The sequence below is a fragment of the Haliaeetus leucocephalus genome, unplaced genomic scaffold (genome assembly GCF_000737465.1).
Source record: "Haliaeetus leucocephalus isolate CR32 unplaced genomic scaffold, Haliaeetus_leucocephalus-4.0 Scaffold351, whole genome shotgun sequence".
NCBI lineage: Eukaryota > Metazoa > Chordata > Aves > Accipitriformes > Accipitridae > Haliaeetus > Haliaeetus leucocephalus.
In genome coordinates this window covers 699,945-722,803 of record NW_010972787.1, presented here as the reverse complement: position 1 = coordinate 722,803, position 22,859 = coordinate 699,945, and positions in this window count along the sequence as shown.

Here is a 22,859-nt window from a genome sequence, read left to right as displayed (position 1 = left end):
AGTAGCTCGTGCTCCAGTGCTGCTAGACCTTCCTAATCCACTCATGTCCTCAACTTTCAATGCAAATGACATGTGAATAATCAGTCTGTCAGAAGTTGTGGCCAGGCAACTGCACTGCGAAACAGAGGCTGCCTTGTAAGGTTGAACCTGAGGCCTGTGGTTTGTACTCTGTCTCCGACAGAAAAGAAATTTTAGAGTAAGCCATTTAAGATATTGCGGTATTCAGGTATCAGATAATGTGTTTCTGCTCCCCCTCCTCTTCTCATATGATGTGTACAAGATTCAATAATCAGCTCTGAAGCATGTGGTTTATTGGTCCCTTTAGAATGTGCATAATTAATTATGGTAAATCTGACACCCACAAAAACATCCTGGTTAGTTGTTGGTCTCAAAAACTTCCTTTGACAAGAAGGTCCATAGCTAACTTATGGTTCTGTGACGTATTTCCTTTAAGTGATCTTGAGGCTCCTACTTTTTAATTTTATTAAAGGTCCCGTTTTTCCAACCTATTCTCTCTATAACATTAATGATCCCATTAACCATTTTTTCTTTTTGACCTCTTCTTCACGTCTTTATAAGGATTTTAATAATGTCCTTATAAATTGTTCAGATGATTTATTTTCAGGCTATCGACTGTTTATCAAGTGTTCACGTCTATCCAGACATTATCACCTTTCTAAGTTTTCAAGGTTTGTTGGAAACAAGGAAAATGTTTAGTCTGCACTTGTTCTCAGGTGTTATTAACAATTCAGCTGCCTAAAGAGTTAGGATCCTGACTAATCTAGTGGCCTTCTATGATGGACTGACTGCATCAGTGAACAAGGGAAGCGGTATGGGTGTCATCTACCTGGACCTCTATAAGGCCTTTGATATAGACCTCCACAACATTCTTACCTCTAAATTGGCGAGATATGGGGTTGATGGATGGACTGTTAAATGGATAAGAAATTGGTTTGATGGCCACGCCCAAAGAGTTATAGTCTATGGCTCAATGTCCAAGTGGAAACCCTCAAGGTATCTTACTGGCACCAGTACCGTTTGGTATCTTCATCAACAACATCATAGACTATGGGATTGAGTGCACCCTCAGGAATTCTGCAGATGACGCCAAATTGAGTAGTGCAAATGATATGCTGGAGGGAAGAGATGCCTTGACAGGCTTGAGGCGTGGGCCTATGCAGACTTCATGAAGTTCAACCAGGCCAAGTGCAAGGTCCTGTGCATCGGTCAGGGCAATCCCCAATACCAATACAGACTGGGGGATGAATGGATTGAGAGGAGCTGTGCGAAGAAGGATTTGGGTTTACTGGTGGCTGAAAAAATTGGATATGAGGCAGCAAGGTGCAGTTGCAGCCCAAAAAGCCAACCGTACCCTGGGATGCATCAAAAGAAGTGTGGCCAGCAGGTCAAGGGAGATGATTCTCCTCCCCAACTCCACTTTCGTAAGACCCCATCTGCAGTACTGCGTTCAGCTCTGGAGTCCTCAGTGCAAGAAACACATAGACCTGTTGGAGCGGGTCCAGAGGAGGGCCACAAAAATGATCAGAGGGATGGAACACCTCTCCTATGAAGAAAGGCTGAGAGAGTTGAGGTTGGTCAGCCTGGAGAAGAGAAGGCTCCGGGGAGACCTTATTGCAGCTTGTCAGTACCTAAAGGGGGCTAACAAGAAAGAGAGTTTTATTGAGGCCTGTAAGCGACAGGACAAGGGATAATGGTTTTTAAACTGAAAGAGGGTAAAAAAAACCTTCAGCTAAACAAATCAAAGGACCCCAGCAGCTTTGGTTTGCTACAACAGGGACTATCATCATTGCAGATCAGTAGCTCAGCTGAGATGACACAGATGGGTTGTTTTGGTGACCTTCAGTCATGTGACAAGTGAGTGGATAGCTGCAGCTTCTCATGGCTTCCCAGAATATCTTTGTGTTGTCAAAAATGATGTGCCAAAAATCCATGAAGCTATGCAGACTCACAGAATTCCAAATATATGATGGAAATACACAGTGGATTAAAAGAGAAGAAGGAATACATGCCATACTAAACTGAGCTTTTCTTCATCATGATATCCAGGGATTGAGGAGAGCTGCACCTTATTTGAGGGTTTATTTTTAACTCTTTGGATGATGGTGGGTTTTTTACAATTCTTAATTGTGTGTGGGTTCATCAATACCAAAAATATTTTTACTTCTCTCTGATTTATATTTATGACACTAGCCTTCTGACAACACCAAGGAGCGTTTCAGGACTCTGTTATAGCATTCTCTGTGCAACATTAAAACTGCTACCTTCCCCACAGGTACCTCTATGCCAAGCGGGAACGGCACTGCTGACTCCTTGCTCAACATTTGCCTGACTTTCAGCTATCCAGTCTGACAGTGTGGTCTCAGCAGTGCCCAGGAAGGCCCTCCAGAACCAGTGAGACATGCCATGCCCCAGCATGCCCAGTGGGTTAGTTCAGGGCCAGACTTGCCTGAGTAAGCTGCTGGCCTGCAGGCAGCGAGGCAGCTGGCTGTAGGGAAGAGGGCAGGAGAAGCAGCGCACTATTCACAGAGGACCCACTTTGGTGGGGTTGGGTACACCTAGCCGTGGAGCTCCTCCAGCTGAGCTTTGTGAGGAGTCAGCAAAGGCAGCAGTAACAGGGAGACAATTACGATTCTCTTGGCAGCAGACAGCTCTTTGGATTTACAAAGATTGTCCTGGCTCTTACTCTCATCCTGTATGTTGTAGTTTTATTTTTTCCCAGATATTGCTGGATTTCCATGAATATATAAAAATGGCTATGCTCATGAATCTTATATATAAATGTTCAATGCTACAGCATACTGCATAGATGGATAATTGGAAGATAGGACACTCGACAGAGCATTTATGTGCTCTGCTGCTTGTTTTCCTGTTCACACAGGTTTATTTTCGCTCTTTGAAATTCAAAGTATGCTACTTGAATAGTCTTTTTTCTAAGAGACATGTCACTGAATGAGCTTTTTTCGGCTTTGTGATTATCTGATTTCTCTCTGCCACAGTTCATGCTAGTTAAGCCAAACAAAGACCTACTGTACCTTGACAGCGGGACTATAGGGAGCTCATTCTTGTAATTATTTTCAAACACTCACAGTCCTCCTCTGGCAAATAGGTATTTTAAGGCATTACAGGGCATATTTGTTAGTTTATTGTGAAAGAAACGTTGAGTTTTATATCATTCTGAAAATAGTATTTTCGTCATCATAAGTAATCAATCCTGATATAGAAAAAAGGTTGAGAGTGTGTGTTATGAATATATAGCTGCCCACCTGCAAGTCAGGAATTACAGGTGACAGTTAGGGAAGATTGATTTTTTTTCATTCTAATAGCTTAGAGAATGTCTTTTTAATTGCAACTGTTTTGCCAATTCTTTGCAGGAATTGCATCTGATAAAGGGAATTAAAGACATTCAGACTGTGAAAGGAATTGCAGTGCAAATGTATTAGCATCAAGACTTATTTGTATCTACATATATATTCTGATTGCATATGTTATAGATGAACAAAGAACACAGTGCTGTGGTTTTTATGGGGATGCACAGTGAACTGATATTGCCCAGGCAGAATTTGGAAGTTGATGTAACAGATGTAATCATATGGTTTTTTTCTGGCTGACAGTCAGGAAATGTAGGCTTGCTGGGTCTGATTTCCAAAAGTAACTAAGCAACTTAGAAGACCGTGATCAAAAGGGTATTAAAAACCAGATTTAAAAACGAACTGAGATAGGTAGTGAGTTTTATGTCACACTGAAAAGAAATGGAAGCTTCCTCAGATACTAAATATTTCATTTCTACTCATGAGGATAGCTTTAGTGCTCATCATTTAAAGTCATTCCATCTCTGAGGTCATGGTAATTTTAAAATTACAGGAGTTCAGGAGCTTTCTGTTTGTATTTTAAAATAAAGTGTCTTTGTGAAAGAGAAGGATCAAGCTAAACCCAGCCCTATAGCAAAGGTTGGGTAGTGAACAGTGGGTGGAGTGAAATCACATGAGAGCAGAAAGACAAAGTACAAAGGTTAGTACCACTGTTTCAGAGTTTTTCCTATCCTTGACTCTATTTTCCACAATTTTACTAATTCACTTGAACTAAACAAATAGGAAACTCAGAAATGGATTCGCTGGGAATCTTTAGGGTCTGTAGCCCCATTCCAGCGAAAGCTGCTTTGTGCAGCAGGCTGGCAGTCACATCCTAGAGCAGAAGGAGAGAAACGTTACCTTCCACAACTCCCACCGGTCCCCATACACTTACTTGAGCCATGTTATATAATTTGTGGACATATGAAAGGCTAAAAAGCCTCATAGATTAGCAAAAAAAGACCCTTGAATATGGTGCACAAACCACTGCAGAATAACATAGTGCGAAGGATGCATTCACAGCCCAGATATCTTGAGACTCCAACTACAAGCGGAAACAGAAACAAGTTTCCAAAAGGCCATTTGCAGCTTGTTTAAACTAAAATATGGAGAGTGGAGTAAATCTGTCTAACCCTGCCATTCTGTCTCTCTGGTAAAAAGATGTACTGAGTCTCAGGACAGTTAACTTGTCATCCAAAGTCCGTGTCTAGTTTGATTCTTATGGGCTGAATTGTGATCAGCAGAGCCACAATTTTGGAACACCTTGTTTACAAGCAAAAGTGCTGTTTACCATCCTCAAGATTGTGAAGCCATCTGCCATTTCAGTTTATATAGGAAACCAGAGCCATGCAACTTCATTACAGGAAACGTTTTCTGGTTTTATTTTGTTGCTGTGTACAGTAGCATGAATGAGACAGAGATCCCAATATGACTGGGGAAAACACCTTCTAAGAGGCCGGACTCCCCACCTGGTATCTGGGTAAATATCCAGGTATACACGGCACAATATAATACTGTGTGCAGTTTTTGGATATGGTACCAGAAGCAGGCTTGATTCTCTAGTGTTGGAGCAAACTAGCCCTGATGAGACCAGAAGTTTATTCTTCAGAGGAGGCCACAGTCTCCAGCCGTGTTGCTTCCCAACCCCAGCATGTTTCCTGCAGAGCCACTGTGAATGACTCACTGCCATCGTGAAGCTGGGGAGCAATGCAAGCATAAATCCTGGCTCCACCAAAATCACAGGCAAGTTGAAGGGGTTTTTTTTAATTGACATCAGTACTTCCAGAATTTCACACCATCTAATTTCAAACACTTCTGGTTACAAAGTAGAACGCAGCCCCGCTATAAACAGAGACAAATTGGAAATCAGCAAACTTGTGTTCATCTGCACCAGTTCTGAATTTTGCTTTTGGATTTTCGAAGTTCCAAAAACCATAATGACTAGAGTGTTTGTGAATTTTTGTCTTCCATGAGGCAGATACTAATATATACCATGAACTAATGCTTAAAGCAATTATACCTTTAGTTCTGTAAAACACCATATGTATGTATGTGAGAGAAAGTATAAGCATGTACCTCCACCAGCTAGATACGTATATTTAGCAGTCTGGCAGCAGGAAAAAATCAGTTTGTATGCAATGACCACCTCATATCTCCTAATTCATGAAAGTTCTGGGACTGAGGCTTCATAGAGTTTTTTTTTATACTATTTTAGGTTTTATTCCTAGGAATTGATTTCAGCAGTAATTTAGTACTATATATCAGTAAAGTTCAGGAAAATCTACACAAGCAGTTCTTTAACTCAAATTAGCTCTAATATTTCTCCTTGATTAAGTATGACGATATGCAGTTTTACTGTTTGCCATCATACAAGGGAGAAATCTAGTAGAAGCCTTATGAATTACAAGAAATGAGAAAATGCCATTAATTCCTGGACTCCTGGATGATTGATACACGAAGTTTTGCACGGAATCAAATGAAATGATGAAACATTGCATTTCATATAACTCTGCTCATGGTGTTATGGTTGACAAGTGCACACTGCAACGTGCTGTGGTACCCTGCAGTACATATGGACAGCACGAGGGTCAGCAATGAATATATCTGCCTTGTAAGGACATGTCCTGAATCTGTACTCCCACACTACAGATATTTACAGGGACACTAAAACTGAAGAAGTGGCAGGTACTCTGAATGAACCAAAAGAGGAACTTGAGTAAATGTGAATAATATCCTTTCTGATAAGAAGTAGTGCAACACAGTGGCAGTATTTACCTTCACTCATCAAGATGATCCATCTGAATTTCCAAAGAGATTCAGAGTTCAGTGTTAGAACCTGAAGCCTAATGATCGCAGCTCTGATCTAAAATCAAAATTGAGAATTTTTTAATGCCTCTGAGGAGAGCAAAGGAGACCTGTTAGTGAATGCTTGTGAGTTTCTGAAAATAAGGTGAGTTTAGGGTGTTTCCAGCTACAGTAATCAAAAGTAAGCAGCACTGGTTTAAGTCTGTAGGAGAATATGAATACCTAGTGAGACCCTAATTGCATTTCTCTACGTAAAATAAAAAAAATTAAAAGCCCGCTTAGTTGGTGTGTCATTGTGGGGGCACAAAGGATGGAACTAATCTGGTCATACATAGATAGCTATAGCGTAGAAATTTCCAACTTAAGTAGTCACACTGAGTTCTTTCTGTTGTCTTTGAAGGAACAATTCTTCATGGAGAAATCTAAGCATGAGTTGCTCCAGAAAGTTCTATATCTCTCCATTGACTACAAACTGGACATCAAGTAGCTAGTTCAGCTGGAGGCAGCTGAAGTCTGGTGAGACAGATCCTTCCTGTAAAAATCTGCAAATGCTTTATTTATTATCACTGAATTTCTCTAAACCCCTCAAAGTCTGTTTCCACCACACCCATAAATTCTTCAGTTCTGTTACTGCTGGAAATTAAGTACTCCTAATCCTGGATTGAATTTATGCTAGGTATACAGTTCAATAGAGAGACACTGAATTTTAGATAGCTACATGTGCACCATTACAGATAACAAACATCTAGTAAATAGCAGAGCCCTGAGAATGATTCAGTCCTCCCCTAGAAAGCAGAGGTATAATGGTTGCCTACAAGTACGTATTGAGCATCTTCTTAAGCACTGGGGAGTACCCATCTGCGCTCCAGCTGCCACTCCCGAAAAACAAGGCCTACCTGATGTCCTGTATCTTATCTGCCAGCCCTGTATGTCTTCGGTATCCTAGGGCATCACAAATTGCTTTAGCCACTACTGTTTAAGTAAATGAATCCCATGCTCAGATGTCTAGGGTGAACTGAACTATGTACTATACATCATGGTAACTAATGTGTGAGAATGATGTCAGTCATTTAACTTTCAATCTTTTGAGGTCTTAAGTTTAAATACTGTCACAAAAGGGAGGCAGCATCCACAGCGTAGGCTTCATTTATCCATTGTACTGACTCATGCTGCATTTATGCACACATAATTCTTCCCAGGCTGGAGTAAACCAGAAACAACATTTAATGGCTTCAGTAAGCATGGACCAAATCATTGGTAGCTGGCTGACCACTTCTGAGTAAACAGAGTAGGAAGCTGCTGCCCTCCCAGTTAGGACGGGTACCTGTGTTTAGCAGAGATGTCAGTAACCATTTGAACAGCTTCCTAAGAGATGCAATGATCCACTGTAATTTCTGACACCTTTTTTGTACAGGCTGAAGTGACCTTTTTCTTAAAAATGTGCCTAGCTCAACAAGACATGCAAGTCTTGATGCAGGAATTATTAGGTGGCATTCAGTGTGTCATGCAGGAGGTCAGAGTAGATAAGCGTAATGGTTCCATCTGACCTTAACAGTCTCTGAAATCTATGAGCAGCTCATGGGTAAGAATCAATTTAAAATATACCGGTGGCTGTGAGTAGAAGTTACTCTCTGAGCTTCAGCTCTGTGTGAGCCATGCATTAGAGTTACGGCAAGATTCATCACAGTAAAAGACCAAAAGATTTGGGTGGGACAAGACACCATGTCTTGATTAAGCCAGCAGAAAAGCCATAAATTGCCTTTTTCCCTCTACAACAGAAACTGTGGGGTTTTTTCTTTCTTTGGCCTGGGTCTGCTAGTAAATATACTGCAGCAGACGCAAAAAATATTATTTCCATCCTTCTTAGTTCCCATTTCATTAGAGGTGAGAAACTGGGAGCACTGGAATCCAATAACATCTGTCCACAGGCAACACTTTACTCAGCTGCTGAGTGAAATGTCACCTCACATGTCAACCTCAGCTGAAAGAAAACTCCCTCACTGAGAAGCTGTTCACATATTTCTCCAAGTATTTAAGTTTTATCTTTCCTGAGAAAGTTTATTAGTGGTGCAAAATGCATTGAATTCATAAGAGTCAGTCTATGAAATGACACTGATATGCCAAACTGGTTTCCACATAACCCAATCCACCTCCTCATTATTATTCCCATTGCTCTTGTTACAATCCGTAAAAGCCTAGCAATGACTCAAAAGCTCACAGTGCCAGGTGCTGTTCAAACACAGGACATAAAGATATCTCCAAGGCACTCAGAACTGGCAGCAAAAGTCAATGGAGGATGCAAAAAAATATTGGTGAATACGAATAATTTACCTGGCTGTGACCAGGTGGTTGGCGCACATCAGTAGCCCGTGTAAAGTTATTGTGCGCCTAGAGGGATTATGAAGGCATGAGAGCCATGCTGGAAGCATTCTACTCTATTACACCATGACTGCCCCAAATGCAGAGGACAGCAGGGATAAATGTATGAAAACACGTACTTGAAACATATCCAGGGAAACTTATCAGGGAAAAGATGCTTGCACCAGGAGAGGGTCTGGATGTAACTGAGACGGGATGCAGAACTGACCTTTCAACACAAGGGTGAAAGTAGTCCATTAAAGAAGTCAGAAAAGAGGGTAAGTAGGCTGGGTTTGCTGTAGTACTGGAAAGGAGTCTGTCAAAGACTTAAAAAAGAGAATGCCATGGCCAATGATGGGAAAATTATCTCTTTTTTAACTCCATGGTGACTAGGTGCTGGCAGGGCAAGACAGTATTTAGCAGAGCACAGAAAAAGGAAGGATGATGATGAAAAAAGATGGAAATTGCCCAAGTAGTTTCAGTTACCCGGAAACCTTCATATATCTAGCAAGATGTTGCTGCATCCAAACATTTATTATTTCCCACTGATCTGTTTCTAAATCCTGGCACTTCTGTTTCTTCTATTTATAGTTAAGCTGGGAGCACGAAACAGGCACACACAATAATATCTTGAGCAGCCCTGTATCACAGGCACAGTCTGAACCCTCACACATTACTCTACCGTTTAAGTTTTACGAGAGAGTAACAACTGCCTGAAACAACTGGATTCTTCTGGGTCCCTCTCCTGCTGTGAAGTATCCTTCCCAGAGACGTGAATAATAGCAAACAGTATATTTGTGAGCAAAAATGTGCTAGGGGCTAGGCTAATTCTTTGCCATGGATAAGAGGGTCTCCAAAGACAGCGCTTGCCTCTGTCTCCTGAAGCGGGCCCAGAGCATTTAGATGCATTTTACCAATGCATTTTGACTTTCTGAAGTTTATTTTGTCGTAGCATAACATCTTCTTTCTTCTGGGCTGCCTTCCAAACAGCACTTGTTGAAATTGGCTCCTAAATTTTAATTAAAGGAACCTTTTGTTTGGTCCATAAATTAGAATGTCCTGAGGGGTTTTTTTTGTCCACTTCAAGGCATCAAGCCAAACATGAAATACTGAAAACTGTCCAGACATATCCTTCTCCCTTTCCTCTGTGCTCAAGTTCCTCCCCAAGAGACGGAGCTACTGCCAACAATGTTCCTGTCACAAGTCCTGTGACCTCCCATTGGAAATACTCTGTCCAGAATGACTGACCTCATGGCAAAGCAGTCAATATCAATGAGACAACATCAACGCATTAACTGAGTGACAACCCTGGGCTTTGCTGTGCTGCCCTTGAACTCCTAGACAGAAAGACAGAAATGGGTGTGTGCTGTCATACACTTTTGTTGGTTGAGTTGAAGTGTATTAAGCATTTGGCCCTACTCACATAAGATTAGGATAAATCAGCTTCCTGGTTTTTAAAAAACTTTGTAAGCACTTTGATTTGAAAGAAAAAGGGACAAATACCAACAAAACCACGTCCCCTCCTTTTTCCATCCCTCTCTGTTGGGTACTTTTAGCTGTGTGAGAGAGATTCTGCAAGAAGGATATAAACAGCTAAAAGATCAGAATGCGTTCCCCACACAGGATAGCTTGGGCTTAACGAGCTACCCAGCTGAGCACAGGGAGCCCACCACCCCCATACGGCACCCCAGCACCTTTGCTGGCTGCAGGGGAGAAGAGTTGATCTCTGCAGCCCCAGGTCGCATCCTCGATGGTGCTGAGTCTCCCTATTTCATCTTCCTATTTGCTTCCTGAGGGTTTTATACTTTCCCATGATGGTTTTTTTTTCTCATGAGCCCTTGAGCTGGTAGAGATGCTATCTCAACCACTCTACCTCTGTGCCTGTGGTGTCACCTTTGTGTCCTTCCCTCACTCTGCTCTGCAGGTGTCTTCTGGCTCCTCCTGACTGTGCAACACCTTGAGTTGTGGCTACGTAGCCAAGAGGGCTGTGTCAGAGCTGGGCTTTGGGGTCTTGGGCACAGGTGGTTGGCCCTGGGGTGGGGTGAGAAGGTGACAGCCAGTGCTGCAGTCAGAGGTTTACATCCCCAGTTTTGCAAACTATATTCACAGCAATAAACCTAACAACAAAGAATAAAACACAGTAGTGTGTGGCTGAGTCAAAGCCTGGATCTTCCTTATGAAAGAGCAATATTTAGTATTTACTTCAGCAAATAACATTTTACATCCTGACATAAGGAGAGCGATGGGATCTGCTAACAGAATAAGTTTCAAGCATCCTCAACACAATTTTCACCACACCCAAGGCATTACATTGAACAGCTGGTAAGTTTCACAGTGATTGGCAATGTGTGGTCCCACCAGATTTATCTGTGTGCTTCAGTGAAGAAGCATACCTGGGTCTTAAAGGTATGGCTGAGAAAAGATTGCCTCTGGAGCCTCACCTCCAAGCCATGAAGGCGGGGTACCATCTGAGACACTGCCAGAATTTCACCTTCTGCCAACCCCATGAAAGCAGGCCCAGATTGGGTAGAATTTAAAACCTTTGAAAAACCTGAGTGCGTTTGGTCCCACTAGACTTTTTGGAGTCGCAACGATGAAGGTACCTATTGAAATCAAGACAAAGTAGCACAATGCGATTTTCATTTTTGAGGACCTTCAGAAAACATAACATAATAAATTACATATATAATTTATATCTACTGAATGAGGCCAGGTCCCTGCAGCAAAAAAGTATGTGATCAGATGAAGTATCATGATGCCTGTACAGAGTGGGAGTGAAATAAAGCTGCACACTTTAAATTTGGGATGTTCCATGCTCTGCAACCTCCTGCTTTTTCCATACCTTCATAATATTCCTGATGGGGCTGTGCAGACCACTGTCAGCACTGCCATTCATGCTAGCTTCTGCCCAGCACAAGTGCTTCTGTGACAGGGGCAGAGTCTTCAAGACTGCAAGGATTAGTGATCCCTCAGGGCTCAGGCAGCAGAATCCTCTTTCTGACTGCTCCAGTGTAAGAATGGAAAGACCTGCAGGTGCCCTTCTTTTATTGTACAACTTGTGTCCACATCCAGCTGTAGGTGCTGAAGATCTGAGGAGGGGTAGGCCTTTTTCCCCTCCTGGAGAGCCAAGTGTACCAGGAAGGGCCAATGGGAGCACTATGGCTATTCTAAAGCTGTCCACCAAGTTTCAGTGAAGTCCATGAGCAGGGATGAGTCACACCTAACCACAACATCAGACCTTGCAATTAATTCACTCCTTACCAATCTTAGTGTGACATTATAACTCAGCATGCTGGAAATGTTACCTCGCAAGAAAGTTTTAAGCCTATCAGTCACTGGTCTGTCTGAAGGTCAGCAGAAGTTAATTGAATTTTGCCCAGCATTCCCCTTCTCCATGCAGTATTATCCTAGGCCAAGGTAAAGGAGCTACTACACCCACAAATGGCAAATATTTGCTATAGCATTCACAAGAATTGTACAGTTATTTCTACATCCCTTTATGAGGAACACTTTTTTCCTGCAGGGGACTCTTCCCTACCAGGTTCTGCCTAGGACTGGATGGAACCAAAGTAATCAAATGGCAGCAAAATACAGTGTTTATAGAAGCACACTAATGTCCATTGAAAGGAATAATTTGACTTGCTGTAAAATAAAATGGCTGTAATAAAAATGCTGTGAGTGTGTACATATACACGCACAGACACATATATAAAAATCACAGAACCATTGAGGTTAGATGGGACCTTTGGAGGTTGTCTAGTCCACCCCCCCGCTGACTGTATGGTCACGTAGACCAGATGTTGAATATCTCCAAGGATGGAGACTCCACCATCTCGCTGGTCAACCTGTTCATGTGTTCAACCACTCTCACAGAAAAAAAAGTTTAAATGGAATTTCTTGTATTTCAGTTTGTGCCCATTGCCTTTTGACCTGTCACTGGGCAGCACTGAAAAACCTGGCTCCATCTTCTTTACTGCCTCCCATCAGGTATTTATGCATATTGATAAGACCCCCCGAGCTTTCTCTTCTCCCAGCAGAGAAGAACAGTCCCAGCTCTCTCAGACCCTACTTGTACCAATCCCTTACTCATTTCTGTGATGCTTTGCTGAACTCACCCCAGTATGTCCAGGTCTCTCTTGTAGTGGGGAGCCCAGCACTGAACCCAGCACTCCAGATGTGCTTCACCATTGCTGAGTAGAGAGGAAGGATCACCGTCCTTGCCTTGGTGGCGATGCTATTCCTGGTGCAGTCCAACCATCTGGTCTACCAACCAGTCCTCCCAGTTTTGTGCCATCTGCAAATTTGCTGAAGTTGTGCTCTGTCCCATTATACAGCTCATTAATGAAGATGTTAAACAATGCTGGTCCCCATATTGGTCCCTGGGTTACAGAGCTAGTTACTGGTCTCCAGCTGGACTTCATGCTGCTGATTGCAACTCTCTGAGCCCAGCAGTTTAGCCAGTTTTCAGTGCCCTTCACTGTTCATTTATCTAGCCCATGCTTCATCAGTTTGTCAATGAAGATGTTATGGGAAGACAGTGTAAAAAGCCTTGCTGAAGTAAATATAAACAACATCCACTGCTCTTTCCTCATTCAACGAGAAAGGGATATCCCTGTAGAAGGCTATCAGGCTGGTCAAGCCTGATTTGCTCTTTGTAAATCCATGCTGACTACCCCAATCACCTTCTTGTCCTTGATATATATACACATATATTAAACAGAGCAATTTAAATCATTCCACACATACAGAAGATCCAAATAATCCAAAAGTGTCTAGGCCTTAGGCATCATTGCAGAAAATTCCTTAAGAAAATTTGCTTACGCTAAAATGTAAAAGTTTTAAAAAAAAAAACCAAGAAAACATACCAGACAACAAGGTGCTGGCATGAGGAAAAAAATTGGGTAAGCCAATGAGTCGAGATAAATATAAAGTATGCCAGTATCTAGAATAGCACATTCTAGCTGTCCATCTAAAAAAGATACCACATTTGAACCATGGGCTGGGCTCAAAGGCTAGTGGCAGTAAGTAGGATCCACACACAGGAGATGCTAGCTCTCCAGGACAGGTTTTTGCTCTGACATCACTGGCAACAGCTTTGCACAAGCAGCTGGCTTCAAGTCTGAGCTTCTATTTGCAATGTTATTGGTCTTTTTTTGCCATGTATTAACCTTGGTTTCAAAATAATGAATTCTTTAGATAGTACCAGCAGATGATACCAGCCTGCCTTTGCTCTGGTACAAATGTGTGTGCTGAAGAATATTGGTGCATCGCGTTGAAAATTGGAAGTGTTATACAACTGCAAAATAGATCCAAATTTGAATGCCCCAAGGTTCAATCAGAAGATAGTGTCATTCTTAATGTTGCAGTTCCCCAAATGCTTGAAAGGTTCCTTTGCTCTTTAGATTTCACAGGCTGTGGTGGGATGACCCTGGCTGGATGCCAGGTGCCCACCAAAGCCGTTCTATCACTCCCCCCTCCTCAGCTGGACAGGGGAGAGAAAAAATCTAACAAAGGGCTCGTGGGTCGAGATAAGGACAGGAGAGATCACTCAAGCAACTACTGTCACGGGCAAAACAGACTCAAATTGGGGAAAGTTAACTTAGTTTATTGCCAATCAACCAGAGTAGGGTAACGAGGAATAAAACCAAATCTCAGAACACCTTCCCTCCACCCCTCCCTTCTTCCCGAGCACAGCTTCACTCCCGGATTCTCTACCTACCCGCCCCAGCGGCTCAGGGGGATGGGGAATGGGGTTTATGGTCAGTTCATGACATGTTATTTCTGCCACTTCATCCTCCTCAGGGGCTGGGCTCCTCACACTCCTCCAGCATGGGGTTCCTCCCACGGGACACAGTCCTCCATGGACTTCTCCAGCGAGGGTCCTTCCCACAGGCTGCAGTCCTTCAGGCACAGCCTGCTCCAGCGTGGGTCCCCCATGGGGTCACAAGTCCTGCCAGAAAACCTGCTCCAGCGTGGGCTCCTCTCTCCATGGGGCCACAGGTCCTGCCAGGAGCCTGCTCCAGCGTGGGCTTCCCACGGGGTCACAGCCTCCTTCGGGCATCCCCCTGCTCCAGCGTGGGGTCCTCCCCGGGCTGCAGGTGGAGATCTGCTCCCCCGTGGACCTCCCTGGGCTGCAGGGGGACAGCCTGCCTCACCATGGTCTTCCCCACGGGCTGCAGGGGAATCTCTGCTCCGGCACCTGGAGCACCTCCTCCCCTCCTTCTGCACTGACCTGGGGGTCTGCAAGGCTGTTTCTCTCACATCTTCTCACTCCTCTCTCTTCAGCTGCTGTTCTGAAGCAGGTTTTTCCCCTTCTTAAATCTGTTCCCCAGAGGCACTACCACCATCGCTGATGGGCTTGGCCCCGGCCAGCAGCAGGTCCATCTTAGAGCTGGCTGGTATTGGCTCTGTCGGACATAGGGGACACTTCCAGCAGCTTCTCACTGAAGCCACCCCCTGTAACCAAAACCTTGCCACACAAACCCAATACACAGGCTTAGTGAGTTCATCAGGACTTTCCCTTGGCATCAACCTCTAGATGCTCTCTGGGGTCTGAGCACAGGTGAGAGCACCTGAGCTTGTCAATCTGCTCAGCTGCACTTCGGCTGCTTTGGCACGCAGTCTGCTTCTCTTGCTGAAACTCCAGTGTTTCCTCAGTTCCAAACTGCACGCAAAATGTCATCCATTTTCGTTATGCCTTTCTTTACAGACGATACAATGACATGTAGGCTCAAAAGTTTTGTGCCTATCATTTGTCATTATTGGTATCAGAGCAGACACTGTAATCTAGGAGTGTCCTGTTCACTATTCCAGTCTGACCTAAACCAAAGAACTACTCTAAATTAGGTTACCTATTTGTGGGGACAAGAGACGGCCAAGATCAAGCTGGGAATTCAATCTGCAGGTCACCATCAGGTCCCGGGATCGCAAGGCACCTCCCTGGGGACAGGGACGGGCCTTAGCCAGACCAGGACATGGGCATGTGGATGGGCAAGACTCGGTGGAGCCCATGGCCAGGCAGGGCAGGACTGTGGACCTGCTTGGAGACCAGCCCTGCTGTAGCATCAATGGAGCAGGGACTGATGGCCCCGGGGAGCTGACATGGAGTCCTGGGTCCTGGTCAGGGTGGGGGGAGCCCTGGGGAGGGGATCAGGACCACCGAGAACTATTAATGCACTCAGGGCCCTGACATACACTTCTCTAGACAATCCTTCCGTGCTCTGCTTTTGCTTTCCAAAAATACTGTGATAATAATTTTATGGTAATAATTTTAATTAAGTCAATTAAGCAAAATTAGAGGATTACCTTAAACAGCAGGAGAAAATTATTTACTTTATTATACTGCCTGAGGACTCCTAAATGCGCAAGTAAGTAAATACGTTTAAATGCAGCTGACTGTGTTTGCAACAAATGAAGACATGAAGAATGTTGATGAGTGAATAAATAATTTAATTTCCCTTCAGTCATTCCAAGTGAAGGGAATACTGTGAGTGAAAAAAATCTTTATTTTGCAGCCTTAGACCTTATCGTCCTCAAAGACCAGCAGAGAACTGCACTGCCTTTTAGCAGCCATCCACTCTGCCTGTGAGTTTGCAGTAGTGGAGCGGAGCTCTGCTCAGTAATAGCGCTATGGGGCTGTATAAACCTGTTTGTACCAGGGAACAGGACTCACGAGAGTGAGTCTTGCGCCAAGACAGTTAGCCTGGCTGATTTGCTTGGATTTTGCTCTGAGTTAAAGCTGTGTCAAGGTAAAGTTTTGGCAGTAATAATTCGACTACATATGCTCTTTGGAAAGCTTTATTAAAGGCAAAAATATGGAAATGGGAACTAGTGCTCCCATCTGGCTTCAGGGAACTCAGCACGGAAAAGGTACTTTGCCAAACTAGCCCCTGTCTTGAAATTTTGCAAAAACCAAAACTGTTCTTTATGTCAGTAAACATTTTAGGGCTGCACCTGGGATGTCTGAAACACTATAATTAAGAAATATGAAAATAATTCAAGTGGTCAAGAGGTAAAGGTGTTTTCTGTTTCCAACCTATCACTCTGTATATGAGTTATCAGGGACGGTGATGGATCCTCCCTTCTGGGGCATCACATGGCGGGACTGAGTTTCAAAATGGAAGGAATGAGCGGTTCCTTCCTTTCCTTTTCCCACCCATATCTGTATCTCACCTGTTAAATTGTCAGTGGGAAATACTCGGAAATGTTCTGTTTTCTCCAAGCGGAAGCAGGTCATTGATAACTATTGGGTTTAAAAGGAGTACCACTTCCAGAGCACAGAGACAACTGGCAGTGGTACGAGGAGGAAAAAAATACGTCTATAAACATAAAAATATAGACATTTGTGTGCAATATAATGTTATCAAAGCAAGTAAATAAAATTTGTTATTGCAGTTATAGCAAAAGCGAAGGTTTGAATCACTGTTACTGGAGTTGATGCACAACCCTTTAAGACATTTTTGTTTCAGGATGAAACCAATCATTACTTTGTGCTCTAGTTACTGAATGTAAGAGAACAAAATAAAAAAGTTTCCTGCAATCTCTGAAACACAGACTAAAAAAACACAAAAGGTATATTTAGCTAGGTCAATGCTTTGGGGATAGACAGATCTCATCTGATCTGTAACGCAGCATTAAGGAGCTGGATAGCCCAATCTAGCTTTACGGGATTCAAGGAACCCCCCCAAAACCTTGGTGATGATCCAAGCATTATTTGGGATGTACATATGGAACACAAGAGCTGAAGGAACACTGTTTTGAACAGGACATGGGCAGGAGTCCATAGCCCACAGCCTCAAAGATATTTTATATGCTGAAACTCTCTTTTGCATATCACCAGAATTTTCAGGATCACTACTCTTCTAAACCCACAGGCAGTGAGGATTTGGAGAAGGCTCACAGGCAGGCCTGAGCCCTGACAATGCTCCAGAGCTCTCTGTCCTTGGGGGTTTTCAAGACCCAACTGGATGAAGCCCTGGACAGCTTAGTCTGATCTCAAACTAACCCTGCTGTGAGCAAGAGTTTGGACGAGAGACCTTCCGAGGTCCCTTCCAACCTGAATTACTCTGTGGTTCTGTGATTCTATGATGACCATGGCTACATGGGTTATGGGAGGCCTGAGCATCTAACTGGGCATCTGACAATACTGCAGCATGTTCAGTAGTACAGACTAAATACCACAACCTCTCCTTGGAATTCATACACTGTAGGTTCTTTACTATCTTGGTAGCCCCTTTATGGACGCTCTCAAATTTCTCCCCAACCATCCTGAAGTGGGGAGCCCAGAACTGGACGCAGGTGTAGCATCACCAGTGCTAAATAAATAGAAAGGAACGATAAACTGCCACAGTCTACTGACCATGATCATCTTAATGTAGCTTAGTTTGCCTGATTAACACAGTTAGCTCATACTGTTTGGCATCTACCATAACCTCCAGTCTATTTTAGTAGGAAAGCAACTCAACCAGTGCTCAGCCCGTACTGATACATAGGATTATTTTGCCCACCAGCAGAACTTTGCACTTCCGAATTGTGTAAAGTTTTTCTTGGCCTAATTGCCAAGGCTTTTCTGGACTGAATCTCTGCCATTGAGCACTTCAGCCACATACCTAAATTACTATCATCTGCAAATTTGCTAAGGATACAATTTTTTCATCATTCAGCTTATATTATTAGGTGATGTTATGTTATCATCCAGATCTCTGATGAAGTTATTAAACAATGTGAGCTTTGGTAATAGTCCCCCAGGTACTCCACTTGTTACTGGGTCCCCAAAGGACACTGACTAATTGTTTACTAACCTTTTCATGGAAGTCTGATCAAGGTTACACTTTCTGCTGGGATATACATCACACATTTTGCAAAATTGTTGTGAGCCTTGGACCAGAGTGGAAGCTAAAAGCAGTGGCTAAGCAGTTCAATGCTTGATGTTAGCATGAAGTACAAGTAAAACAGGCTGCAAAACCTGTATTTCTCCAACAACAAAATTATAAAGAAACAGCGTAATAGAAGAAAGCTGCCTTAAGTCATGATTATCTTCTTCTCTGCCCTTATGTGTATATTTGCCTCTTTTTGTCTTGAAGGAAGCAGGATATTACAGCAAAATCAGCCCCTTTCAGTTAGCCTTCCAACTTTTCTGCAAAAATTCTAGTAATTTGTGGCCTTAATACTGTCAAAAAGACTGTCAACTAGGGACATTTTTTTTCTTACGAAAACTTCCTTGAGCTGAAGGTAAAAAAGGAACACTATTCGAATAAAAAAGCTACATAAAGCATCGATGGGATTAATCTCTTTTTATTCCTTTCTGTATCTGTAATAAAGGATTTATAGTACTTCAGTGGTGTTTGAGGACTGAGCTTCCTGTACTCAAACCCCAAGCTTTATTTCACTGTTTAATGCAGTGTAATGAGAGAGCTGTGTTTACACCTTCGCCTCTTTATTGCATTAAATACAAAGCCAACCTGATCCCTGCAGGTAGCTTCTTATACATTCAAAAATATCAGCTACCAGGCCAGGGGGCAAAGAAAAGGGAGAATGAATTTTCAACTTTTTGATAAAGGTAAAAAAGCATCCAGGAAGTTTAAGTGAGACACATTCGGCCGTGAAAGAAGAGCCAGCCAGTTTCACAGCTGTGAGGAGAAATTGTGAATGGAAGGTGCTACAAAATGGCAGGCACTTGCCAATGCTGTCAGGCCTGAAAAGAACACCAACACGGTGATACCAGGATGCTTGATCTGTCTGTGCATGTCTGTCTATCCTTTCACCAGCCAGGGAAATCACCCACCAGCTTCCACCCAAGCTGCAGCCTGATCCTCACAGCATGATCAGCAACATTTGGGTGGCTGTCCTGCTCCAGCCGCCATCAGCAAACACAGGGCTGCCCAGCACATCCCCCTAGACAGCAACCCATCATTTGCACATTTCATCATCCCTTTCATAAAACCATAGAATCGGTTGGAAGGGACCTTTAAAGGTCATCTAGTCCACCCCCTGCAATGAGCAGGGACGTCTTCAACTAGATCAGGTTGCTCAGAGCCCCATCCAACCTGACCATTCCTGGTTCTTGGCCCTCCTTTTCCCACTTGTACCTCCCTTCCCAAACTCCAGCCTCCCCCAAGTTACACAACCTGCTTCTGAAGCCCTTCCCCTCCTTGGAGCAAGTTCTGCTACATCCATAACCAAACTTGGTATTTTTGACTCGTTTACCTGGGTAATCGTGTCCTTGTATGTCATTGCTGACATGGTCACCTATTGGCACTGCTGTTCATCTCACCCAGTTCTACCCCCAAAGGCCCCCAGTACCCCTCCAACGACCTGCAGAGTTTGGGTGTTTCTCACATACCCACTCTTTGCCACCTGTGTGGCCTGGATTTCCTTCTTGGCGCTGTCACCTGCTCTCTCTGGTTTTGGCCGAGTCTAGCAGTTTGTTCTTTCATGTCCAGGAGCTGCAATTTATCCCTAAGCATGTCTTCTGCTTACCACTGTTTGTCCTTAATGAATTCTCTTTCCCTTTATGAATGTCAGGGGCCAGCAACTGGAAAATAAATCTCCTGTAGAGTTGTGCTTAAGGGGAAACTGTGGAAGTCTGGACAGACAAAGTGAAGGGACTAGGGAAAACCTTAGAGAAGAAAAGGGTTAAGTGCAAGGAGTTGTCTCTGAAATCATACTGAATGAAAGGCTTTCCCCTGGATACATACTGCCTGAAAAGGCTGGGTATTTTTAACCTGACCTTCACAAACAGGCAAATAGACTCATGGAGGTTCAGTGAAAAATTCTTTTGCTTTCTTTTCCCTCTTTTTAAGACTTGGATTAAATATCTTGCAGATTTGTAGGCATCAAAACTAATAATTCTTCACAGCACTAAGAGGATAACTTATGCCTAAAGATTTTAGGAGGTTTTAGCGATAATAATAAATTGAAACTTTTGAAACTGGCTTTATATCCAGAATATATGAGATTTATGAAGTAAAATATGGTTGAGTCTGCATTTTACATTGGAAAGAACCCAAGTACAGAGGCTGCAAATGGCATATCAGAGGTCTCTGAAAAGAGCTATGTTCCTGCAGGGAGGGACATCACCTGGCCCTGGCTCCAGTCTCTATCCTCTCTTGTAGGACCAGTCTTTTTTCCAATTATGCAATACCTAGTTTCTCTCTACCGTTCTGAAGCAACACTTCTGCTCAGTCACCTAGACACGGGCTTGGGATGCTCAGCCACAGTACCCCTCTTCCTTCTGTAGACCATATGTAGTCTGGCACTTGCAGATCTGGGCAAAGAGCTGGCAGACAAGTCCATTGGCTAAAAGCACACTCGTGCGTGTGATGAGAAAAAGGACAGAGAGGCTGTTGGGAAAAAATGAGAGTCAGGAGCAGGTATGTGGCAACCCAGACCATTTCATTATTTTATACATAGCCATTTCCCTGACAGATACCATGTTATCCTTTAAAAAGGAACCACTAGGAGGCAGGCTTTATTAAATGGTGACCAGGAGCCCCCTCCCTTCCTCAGGAGTTCACAAGGTGTATCCTCATCCAGGGACATTGCCTCGGCAAGAATGGGAGGTCTCAAGGTGTCTGCACACCCTGTGTCTGGTACACATAGATCCAGCCATGTGACTGCCAGAAGATCATGGTGTGTGGACCACCAACTTGGACAACCTGGATATCACTGAAATCGGCAAGGTTCAGCTAGAGAGTTCCTCTTCAGCTCATTTCTGCAACCACTCTCATTATATGTCCCTTTGTTTTTTCATATGACTAGTACCAGTGGCCACACTGGAAATCCTGACTCTTGAGTCCTTAAAAGCTGGAGTAGATAATGCACTTGAGACTAGGTCTGGACAAATGCAAGCTGAGTGCAACTAAATCTATTAGTGAATGGCTGTGACTAAGAAAAATCAAAACAAATGAATTTGCAAAATGCTTTTTCCTAAGGTATTCAAAATATAATAGTCTCTTGATTAAGTCTGAAAGTTCCTCAGGCAGAATAGTAAAAAAAAACAAATGAAATTAAACATTTCACTGAGGGGAAGACAAGTAATTTGTTTAACTAAAGTTATTATTCACCTGCTTTAGTTTTTAATTTCAGCAAGGAAAGAAAGGAAGAAAAACTATCACTTGGATTTGACTCAAAACACTGGTAAATAGATACAAGTTTCGCATACACTGTATGCGAAAATACGTTAGGAAGGACCAACTCTGCAGTATCAGTCTGGCCAGAAAGTGGTTCTCTGACCATGAATGGGGCCAAAGCTGGAGACCAGATATGCACCGTGCTTTCACAAGTCAATCAACCTTTTAACGCAATTATACACAGGAATACCAAATCTTGATAGAGACCATGGGAAGAACTAATTTTAATGATTAAATTACTCACCCATAGTAGGCACCTATAATACATCGCTCAGTGTCCCACAAGACTATTGTTTGCATTTGATTTCAGAAAACCTATTCGTGGGATTTTCCATTTCTGAAAAAGTATTGCAAGGAATGGAGAACAAAAAGAGGGAATAACACAACACTTTGCAGTGTATGAGAAAGCGGTTTTTGTTGACGTGAAACTATATTCATTTCCTTAAATACTTTTGCAATTATCAGATTGCTATAATACATAATACTCAGCCAAATCCCAGTTTAATTACTACTTTTATGATTAAATTTAATTCTGTATCCATAAAATATTGTGAGGCCTCCTGATTGTATTTAATATCCTCACACTGATGCTCTGCATGTACACTGAGCAATGCTCACATGAAGCAATGCTGGGTTACGCTTTCTGACTGCCACCACATTTCATGCAAGGGAAATGAGATTCCTTTTTAAATTTAATCTCAGTTCTATTTAATTAAAGTCTTAAGAATTTTTGTTTTGTTTTGTTTTCAAAAAATTTGTTAAATAGAGGTTTTCAGGTAAATTATTCACTATGAATTTGAAATTGGGACAAGATATTCTAGGCTATGAATAAATTTGTAAGTGCTGGCAGGACCAGAATGTTAAAGAGCTGGGTGACAGGGATGACAAAGAGCTTCCTTATTTCTTCCCTTGAAGACCTGTAAAAGGAGAGAGTTTGTGCTTCTTCTCTGGGTATCTTTGCAATTCATCTTGTGTGCATGTGTTTTGGGAGGAAGACTAATGGAAGAACTGTTTATACTTATTATTCCTCTTTCTTACCTTTTCTTTTGCATTATTCCTGACTAATTTTCCTTCCTTATGACTAGTTAAATAAGAATATTTACTCTAGGATCCCGGTGGAGGACATTGTGATGTTGAGAAGCTGTGGTGGGCTGACCCTGGCTGGATGCCAGGTGCCCACCAAAGCCGTTCTATCACT